Source organism: Halichoerus grypus, chromosome 7 (genome assembly GCF_964656455.1).
Source record: "Halichoerus grypus chromosome 7, mHalGry1.hap1.1, whole genome shotgun sequence".
NCBI classification, from domain to species: domain Eukaryota; kingdom Metazoa; phylum Chordata; class Mammalia; order Carnivora; family Phocidae; genus Halichoerus; species Halichoerus grypus.
Window position 1 is genome coordinate 145531642 of NC_135718.1, and position 10827 is coordinate 145542468.

Sequence of the window (10827 nt, forward strand, 5' to 3'; positions counted from 1 at the left end):
CAGCGAATATCATTCTCAATGGGGAAAAACTGAGAGCTTTTCCCCTAAGGTCAGGAACATGGCGAGGATATCCACTATCACCACTGCTATTCAACATAGTATTAAAAGTCCTAGCCTCAGGAATCAGACAATAAAAAGAAATAAAAGGCATCCCAATTGGCAAAGAAGAAGTCAAACTCTCACTCTTTGCAGATGATATGATACTTTATGTGGAAAACCCAAAAGACTCCACCCCAAAACTGCTAGAACTCATACAGGAATTCAGTAAAGTGGCAGGATATAAAATCAATGCACAGAAATCAGTGGCATTTCTATACACCAACAACAAGATAGAAGAAAGTGAAATTAAGGAGTCCATCCCATTTACAATTGCACCCAAAACCATAAGATACCTAGGAATAAATCTAACCAAAGAGGCAAAGAATCTGTACTCAAAAAACTATAGAATTCTCATGAAAGAAATTGAGGAAGACACAAAGAAATGGAAAAACGTTCCATACTCATGGATTGGAAAAACAAATATTGTGAAAATGTCTATGCTACCTAGAGCAATCTACACATTTAATGCAATCCCTATCAAAATACCATCTACTTTTAAAAAGCCAAGATGTCCATTGACAGATGAATAGATAAAGAAGATGTGGTATATATATACAATGGAATATTATGCGGCCATCAAAAGGAATGAAATCTTGCCATTTGCAATGACTTGGATGGAACTGGAGGGTGTTATGCTGAGCGAAATAAGTCAATCAGACAAAGACCTGTATCATATGACCTCACTGATATGAGGAATTCTTAATCTCAGGAAATAAACTGAGGGTTGCTGGAGTGGTGGGGGGTGAGAGGGATGAGGTGGCTGGGTGATAGACATTAGGGAGGGTATGTGCTATGGTGAGCGCTGTGAATTGTGTAAGATTGATGAATCACAGATCTGTACCTCTGAAACAAATAATACATGATATGTTAAAAAAAAAAAGAAGATAGCAGGAGGTGAGGAATGAAGGGGGGAAATCGGAGGGGGAGACGAACCATGAGAGACTATGGACTCTGAGAAACAAACGGAGGGTTCTAGAGGGGAGGGGGGTGGGGGGATGGGTTAACCTGGTGATGGGTATTAAAGAGGGCATGTTCTGCATGGAGCACTGAGTGTTATATGCAAACAATGAATCATGGAACACTACATCAAAAGCTAATGATGTAATGTATGGTGATTAACAAAACATAATAATAAAAAAAAAGGGAAAAAAATACCATCCACTTTTTTCAAAGAAATGGAACAAATAATCCTAAAATTTGTATGGAACCAGAAAAGACCCCGAATGGCCAGAAGAATGTTGAAAAAGAAAAGCAAAGCCAGTGGCATCACAATTCTCAACTTCAAGCTCTATTACAAAGCTGTAATCATCAAGACAGTATGGTACTTGCACAAAAACAGACACATAGATCAATGGAACAGAATAGAGAGCCCAGAAACAGACCCTCAACTCTATGGTCAACTAGTCTTCGACAAAGCAGGAAAGAATGTCCAATGGAAAAAAGACAGTCTCTTCAACAAATGGTGTTGGGAAAATTGGACAGCCACATGCAGAAGAATGAAACTGGACCATTTCCTTACACCACACACAAAAATAGACTCAAAATGTATGAACGGCCTAAATGTGAGACAGGAATCCATCAAAATCCTAGAAGAGAACATAGGCAGCAACCTCTTCGACCTCAGCCTCAGCAACTTCTTCCTAGACACATTGCCAAAGGCAAGGGAAGCAAGGGCAAAAATGAACTATTGGAACTTCATCAAGATAAAAAGCTTTTGCACAGCAAAGGAAACACTCAACAAAACCAAAAGACAACTGACAGAATGGGAGAAGATATTTGCAAATGACATATCAGATAAAGGGCTAGTATCCAAAATCTATAAAGAACTTATCAAACTCAACACCCAAAGAACAAATAATCCAATCAAGAAATGGGCAGAAGACATGAACAGACATTTCTGCAAAGAAGACATCCAAATGGCCAACGGACACATGAAAAAGTGCTCAACATCGCTCAGCATCAGGGAAATACAAATCAAAACCTCAGTGAGATACCACCTCACACCAGTCAGAATGGCTAAAATTAACATGTCAGGGAACAACAGATATTGGCGAGGATGCGGAGAAAGGGGAACCCTCTTACCTGATGGTGGGAATGCAAGCTGGTGCAGCCACTGTGGAAAACAGTATGGAGGTTCCTCAAAAAGTTGAAAATAGAGCTACCCTATGACCCAGCAATTGCACTACTGGGTATTTACCCCAAAGATACAAATGCAGTGGTCTGAAGGGGTACGTGCACCCCAATGTTTATAGCAGCAATGTCCACAATAGCAAACTATAGAAAGAGCCAAGATGTCCATCGACAGATGAATGGATAAAGAAGATGTGGTATATATATACAATGGAATATTATACAGCCCATCAAAAAAATGAAATCTTGCCATTTGCAATGACGTGGATGGAACTAGAGGGTATTATGCTAATCGAAGTAGGTCAATCAGAGAAAGATAAAGTATCATATAATCTCACTGATATGAGGAATTCAAGAAACAAGACAGAGGAGCATAGGGGAAGGGAGGAAAAAATGAAATAAGATGAAACCAGAGAGGGAGACAAACCTAAGAGACTCTTAATCTCAGGAAACAAACTGAGGGTTGCTGGAGTGGTGGGGAGTGGGAGGGATGGGGTAGCTGGGTGATGGACATTGGGGAAGGTATGTGCTATGGTGAGCACTGTGAATTGTGTAAGACTGATGAATCACAGAACTGTACCTCTGAAACAAATAATACATTATATGTTAAAAAAAGAAAAAGAAGAAGAAGAAGAAGATAGTAGGAAGAGAAAAACGAAGGGGTGGAAATCGGAGGGGAGGATGAACCATGAGAGACTATGGACTCTGAGAAACAAACTGAGGGTTTTAGAGGGGTGGGGGGTGGGCGGATGGGTTAGCCAGGTGATGGGTATTAAAGGGGGTATTAAAGAGGGCACGTACTACATGGAACACTGGGTGTTATACACAAACAATGAATCATGGAACACTACATCAAAAACTAATGATGTAATGTATGGTGACTAACATAATAAAAAAATTTTTTTTTAATTTAAAAAAAAAAATCCTTTAGTCGTTCCATACTATTAATACCCTGGATCCTTGCTGTACAATTCCAGATCAATGAAATTCATATCTTTTTATAAAAGATCAAATCTTTTCTCACTTATTTATAATGAAAAGTAACTATAATCCAGGAATAACATATTTAAAATAATGGATCAGTATTCACAATAAAAAATATTTTTAAATCTCTTTTAAAATTTCTAAGTGGTTATCACTGCTCTAGAAAATAGCTGTTATTGACTATTAAAAGATCCAACTTGCCATCCCTGGTGACAGATAATGGTAGCTACCCTTGTTAGCAAAGCATAACACATACCATTGTTGAATCACTGTGTAACACACCTGAAACTAATGTAACATTGTGTCTCAACTCCACTGCAATTAAACAAACAAATAAATAAATATTGAATTATTCCATTACAATGAGAATGATGACTGCTATTCTTTCTACAAATAGGCTTAGATTTCTACCCTTTTGCTTGAACACATGTTGAGAATTTTAACCAAATGAATTGAAAAATATTTGATGAACAATTACATAATTTAAAAGTTCTGAGGTGGAAGATTGTCTTTGTCATTTTGTGGCTTCTAATAAATAATTCACCACTAATTGGGAAAAGAGATTTCTGGCCAATAAATTATAAGTCTCCCTTATATTAAAAAAAAAAAAAACCCTCAGTCAATTAGAGTAAAACACCCTGATAATGTTAAAAAATAGTAATAAGAAAAATCATTTTTTGAGTGCTTAAAAAGAAAAAATACAATTCAATGAGCCTGAAAGCAGGATATTCAAAGAGTCTAAATCATGGCAGTGTAAAAATTTTTAAATTTTCTTTATTTGTATTTTTCTATCATTTGAATGAAGATGTTATCACAGACATGACTAAGTGACATTGGTTTAGCTATTCTATACCATTGACAGCACACCTATAAAATATCCTAATTAGACTCCCTTGGAATAGAATGGGGAAAGATGAGATCATATTTGTTGTTACTGACCCTAGGGTGTCACAGACAAAAGAACTACATAACCCCTAGTTCTGATATCTTCAAGGGTAATGATAATGTTCAACAATACACCTTTTTTTCTTTATTTTCCTCCAACAAAGTTATGTTCAGTTTTCAATTAATAGCCAGCTGGAGGAATGCCAACTAACCCTTCCCTCCCATGTTGTGGGTGAAGGTTGCAGAGTCAATCTATTTTGTGTTGAGGCAGCGGTGTTACACATCAACTCTGAGTGCCCTTTTACCCTCTTCCCTGATTCCAGCCCCCGTACCTGCTGTTCTATGAATCACTTTCAATCCTAATTAATCAGAACATGATAAATGCTCCTCAGCAGCCAGACAGTGAGGGCAGTAGCTTGGCTTCCAACATGAGGTCCAGCCCTCCGGGGTGGTACCCAGAGTGAAGCCTGGGTCCCAGACTTCCTACCTTCAATCAACCAAGCTGGGGAGCAACAAGTAGAATGTGTAGGAGAGAGCGCCAGCAGACCTGGGAAGTTGCTCAAGTACTTTGTTGCTCTAGAAAAAGAGGCAAAGACCCACAGAGTAAAAGAGTACACAACGGAAGGAAAGGTTACCCATAGCTGGTGGGGAGACCTGGGGGGCAGCCTAGGGGAAGTTCGTGGGTTACTAGCAATTTCCTTCAAATTGGATTTGGGGGAATTTTAAGCAAATGAAACGGAGCAATTTGCTATTTCTATATATTTTTTTAGTCTACGTTTCTTATTATTGTCATGACTAGTTTATTTTTATAGTGTAACTCATGTAGGAAATATCCAGGTTAAGAACAGAACTGAAAATCCCAGCAAGGGGCTGCTGACAGGGGGAGATTGGGACAGTCAAGTGCTTATAGACCTCTATCTAGGGGGTTCATTGTTCTGAGGACCCACTTCTCATGCCAGGAGCCTTGCAATGGGGGAGGAACCCTCCAAGCCCAAGGGAACCAGCAGCTTTAGGAGAAGCGTTGGGTGCTCATGTCTTTATGGGTAAAACTCAAGAAAATGCCAACCTTGTCTTGTGAACGGGTTTGCTTATGAGGGGAAAATGTCACATCTGTGACAGAGACAGTCCCTCAGGGAATTGCTCTTATACTAAGAGTCCATCGCACTTTCTTTCCACAGCCCACCCAGTCAAGCATGCCATGGGCAGACATACTGGTAAGATACTGGCTTCTTCCTGTCCAACCCCAGGGCCCTTCTGCTGTTTCTATAACCACTGTCTCCACTTCCTGAAACCATTACTTCCCTGTGTCACACCTGCCTGTAGGAGGGGAAGCAATGGTGAAGGTAAAAATCATGGTGATGGGCACCTGGGTGGCCCAGTCTCTTGATTTCAGTTCAGCTCATGATCTCAGGATCATGAAATTGAGCTCCGAGTCTGGCTTCACACTCAGCACAGAGTCTGCTGGAGATTCTCTCTCTCTCCCTCTTCCCCTGCACCTCTCCTGGCACACATTCTCTCTCTCTCTCATATTCTCTAAATAAATAAATAAATAAATAAATAAATAAATAAATAAATAAATAAAACCTTTTTAAAAAAATCATGGTAGTAACATAAGCCATTCATAGCTCTGAGTCTCCAACCCACAGATTTACTGAGCATGCGATGACCCGGTTTCTATCCTTTCTTGTGAGTCCCTGATTCCAGGTATCTGATAATGCCATGTTGAAGACGTGTCTTAGTTTGGGTCTTTCCTCACCTGCAGGAGCAGTTGTTGAGACAGAAACTAGGGAGCAAGTCATTTATTTGGGAGAAGATTGCAAACAATTGTAGGGAGTGGGGTTGGGGATGACAAGAAAAGGTGGCTAATAAAGAGTAATGAATAAATGACCACTTTGGGCAACAGAAGTTTACTCCTGCTGGGAGCTCCATGGGTCGCATGTTTCAGAGGACATCCCTTCAGATGTCCAGAGGTGTGGGGGAAGTGGAGTATTAATACGCTCACTCCCTTGGTATAGGTCAAAAGCTCTTGTGAGGGGGACATCAATTCCCTGGTATTTCGGACCCATGGCACAGGTGGGAAAGCAGCCTCTGGTGGCCAGAGAAAGCCATTGAGCAAAGAGATGCAAAGTTTGGTGGTTGAAAGGTGGCTCTTATTCACTGAGGTGGAAAGAGCAGGAGATGTAAGTCTGAGCACTGACAATTTCTGTCACACCGTGGAAGTTTCTGACTACTTCCTGTTCTACCACCTGTTTGTGACAGTGGGTTGCATTGATGATGTCTGCTTGAGCATTCCTCCTATAAAATGACAGCTGATAGCAGAGAAGGCTACTTGCCCACTAAGGCTGCAACTTAGTCAAAGGCTCCCCAGAGTGTGGGCACATTCTCTGTCTTCTTAGAAAACCTATCTCCAAGGATTTCAGCACAGGATTTCTAGGCTGGGTTAAATGCGTACGGCACCAACCAAATTTCCAAACAAAATCATGTTTGTCTGCTAAAAACACCCATGATCCTGGAGACAGAAGGCATCAGGGTGAGTTGTTAACTCACCTAGTGATTCTCTGAGGGAAGCTGGCATGGTCTAGCCTCTTTGCTAGGATCTAAAGCCCAGTTTCCCAGGCCTGGTCCTTGGTCTCAAAGTCCACAGAGCTATCCACTGTCTGAAGTTCATCAAATGCTGTGCCAGGTCTCTGGAGGTGGGCATGTGGTTTAGACCTCTATATACCCCACATTCCCACATTGCTTTGTATCACTCTCCAATCATGCTGTGGGTTTCTGAAAGATAGCTCTGCTTCTCATATATCTTTGTACTTACCAAGTACAACCTCTGGCACTTGAGAATAGTGAGTAAATGTTAGCTGAATTGACATGCCCAGAAAAGGCAGAAGCATAAAATCTCAGGGTTCCACACCAGATCCTTGTGGTTCCAGATCACAGCTGATCCCGCTCTTTCACCTAGGACACAAGAGCCACCCCTGCATGATCTCTCCGAACACTGCTATGTTTTTGAGGAAACAGGTGGGGTGGGCCACTTAGCTTTGAAGCTTTTGTTTATGACATGAAAAGAACAGATGTCAGCCAAATGAGGCATGAGGGCAGAATATGGCACTCTAGTCTCCTAGGAGACTAGAGTCTCCTCTACTACACTGTAGTAGAGAGAATGAGGATATGAGTGGAGAGACAGCTTAGAACACTTGGGCAGCTCCAGGTATATTGCTCCACTGTGTCCCTGAACTTCAGAAAACTCGGACTAACATGTCATGAGCATTCCCTTAGTTTCTGAAGAATGGAGACAATAGCAACAATGAGCAGGTGCTCAGGACCCAGGTCTGGAAGGAAACTTGGAGGTCATCAGACCTACTTGTTTCACTTTTCACTCGAGGACTTGGAGGGCCACAGATGAACAGTAACATACTCAAGGTCACATAATAGTTGGTAGCTAACCATAGAGAAGTTCTTGTTTTGGGAGATGCTTGTGGCTTGCCAGGCCTCTCCTTTAAGGGGAGACCCATAAAGGCTCTATATCTTCTAAATACAAACCTAAAGTGTCATATAATCACAGAATATCATGTTGCTAAGGATGTACATGTATAAGTTACATGTAAGTTACAAAGCATGTAACTTGCATAAAGACATCCCTGACACTACACACACACACACACACACACACACACACACACACACTTCTCAATCTCCTTCTGAGGAACTTAAATATAGCTCTGATGCCCCTCTATCTTGGCTGTGCTAGGAATATCCCAGAGATAGTGGACTGGATAGTGTGTCTGGGATTAGTGAAGTTCATTCTCTTTCTTTCTCTCTCTCTCTCTCTCTTTTTTTTTTCACTTGTGTAGTTATTCTACATGCATCTATCTATCTATGTCTACTGCTGTAAAAATTGCTGAGATTGATAACAGAACATCCCTAATCCAATATGGCTGTGCTCTCTATCTTTGGGGAATTTCAGTCAAGAGTAGACCCAGCGTTCAGGAGATGGTATAAAGCAGAGTATGATTAAATGGTAAAACAGGTATTCAGTGCTAGAGATGCTCAGAGGTAGATGAGCTTCCTGGTGGCTGAAGCGAGCAGGGAAGGAGTCATAGAAGGGGTGACGGTGCCAGCCCAGGAAACGTCTGCTTACACAGAGGCAGAGGAAGAAATGAATTCCTTTTTTAAAAAAGATCGTATTTATTTGAGAGAGAGAACATGAGCAGGGGGAGGGGTGGAAGGGGAGAAAGAAGCAGACTCCCTGCTGAGCAGGAAGCCTGACTAGGGATTCTATCCCAGGACCCTGAGATCATGACCTGAGGCCAAGGCAGACACTTAACTGGCTGAGCCACCCAGGTGCCCCGAAGAAATGAATTCTCTGTGATATCAAAGCACAGGGATGGGAGGAGGGCAGAACCTCGGGTACCTACTGCTCCCATCTCCAGGTCAGACAAAGTCAGGGCTCCCAGGCAAATCACAGGGTTGAGGAGAAGACCTTGCCTGCCCCAGCTCTGTTCTCCAGTGGGAAGAATCAAGCTGTGTGTATTGTAAGTTTAAAAAGTACCTTCAGACCTACTCATTACCTTAGGCGGAGGATTAATTAATGCAGAACTATAAAATACAGCACTCAGTTCCTGAAAGGATTTTGTTAGATAGCAATTCTCAACTTGTATGACACTGGGTTGAGAAACTTCATGAAGATTTATAGAAAGTGTAAAACACTGCTACAACTATTAAATGAGAAAATCTAAAACCCAAGAATGAGTGGCAGGGGAAAATGGAGAAATTATAAATCTGCCAAATGTTTGAGTCAACATCATATTCGAAGACAAACTGAAAACATCTGACTGTGAAAAATTATGGTCGCAGAGTGGATTTGACAAGAGTAGGTTAGGATGGTAGAGTCTAAGAAGCTGAGACCCGCTGCATTTGATGGTTCTGTCTTTTTGCCAAATTCCTCCTGCCCAGAAGGGATTGCTTTTCTTAGTAGACTGTATGGGTTGGTGAAAAATGCTGTCCATAAATTAAACATAAAATAAAAATCAAATAATAAAATGTAAGGACCATATATAAACATCTGGACACAAAGTTTAAAAAAATAGGCAATCTGCTTTATATAATCCCCAATATATAGTCATTTAGATGACTGACAGAATTCTCATTTATTTCTAAGCATCAAATATTTTATAGAAGCAACTTCCATTAGCCCACATTTATTCATGAATATTTGCCCTACATAATTTTCATCCTGTTAACATTTCTCCATTTTGAAACAGCAGTCAAGGTGTCAGTAAAGTCTTCTTTTGGAAAATGCGCATTGTCTTTAGCAGGATAGCCATGATGGAGTAAAATGGCAAGGAGAGGTTTATCCACGTGAGGACCAGAGGGAAAACGAGCTAACCCTCTCTTCTAGTCTGGACTAGTTGTCCTTCATGGTACTACCTCCCGACTTTGCTCAGTGACTAGCTCTCCTTAAGAACACACTAGTGATACAGAGGGGTGTCTCTTTGCTGTCCGGTCCATTAGACCCTAAAGTTTAGAGACCGAGACCAAAACAGAGAGATACGGTGGCAGTAGTGTGTTGGCTTCTTCTTTTCCTGGATATCAGATGTAACTGACAAATTTAAAAACACAATGAGAGAACATCTGAGGGGTAAATGCTATGTAGCCATCTCAAGGGAAATGGCTTGTTCTAGAATAAGGCAGAAATATCTAAGTATCCTATTTAAATCATTTTGGAAATTTTGAGATGAAAATATGGAAGGAGGAAATGAGGGATGTACTCATCATACAGGATCATACAACTCACCTTAGAATGCAAGTGATCCAACTTAGAAATCGACACACACACACACACACACACACACTCCTGCACAGATGAGAACATTAAGGATCAGTGACATGATGTGACTCATCCTGATACAAAACTAATTAGAAACAAAGCTAAGGCTAGAACTCAGACCTCTTAATTTTTAATGCCTTTCTTCACTGCACTGTGCCTTTTGATTAGCTGGAATAAATCCATCCGAACCTCAGAATGATTTGAACTCTTCGAAATGAGACATTCCTTCCCCCATCCCATTGCCCTTTGCTGTCTCTGCCCCATCCAGGATGTCCTAAAGCACAGAGCCGATCACCTCATTTCCTTTTACAAAAACCTAGAGTATGGGAGAGCAGCTCCTCATTTCCCACCAAGGGAGCCTGCAAAGCTCCAAGACCCGGTTCCCACTGAGGTCATTCCCATCTGTCCAATGCCTTTTCACTTGGAGTGTTTTCCACCCAAATCAAACCACCTGCTGCTACACTTCTTCCTCCACCTCCTGTACCCCTACTCACCCTCTTCATCCCCCCACAGAACCCCCCCCCCCCATGGCAGGCTTCCCTGTAAAAATTCCACTCGTCCTCCAAGGCCAGATCACGTGCTGTCTCCTTTGGGAAGCCTTCCAGGAGACCCAGCTATCTGGGACTGCTCTCTTCCACTTTGCCTATGTGTCTGCATCAGCCTGTATCACTGTCTACCACCTGCTCTTCTGTAAATCCCTGCAGGGAAAATCCCTCTTACTCAGCACTGCAACTCCAGAGCTCTGAACCGCACAACACACAAAGTAGGTACTCAGTTAAAACAAGCTCATGCTTAATAAACGTGTAGATGTATTAACAATACAATAGTTCCATCTTCTTCCGCTCCAGAATCCGTGAATTCACGTGAAAGTACTCCAAATAAGGGACATCGGTGAATTGATCAAG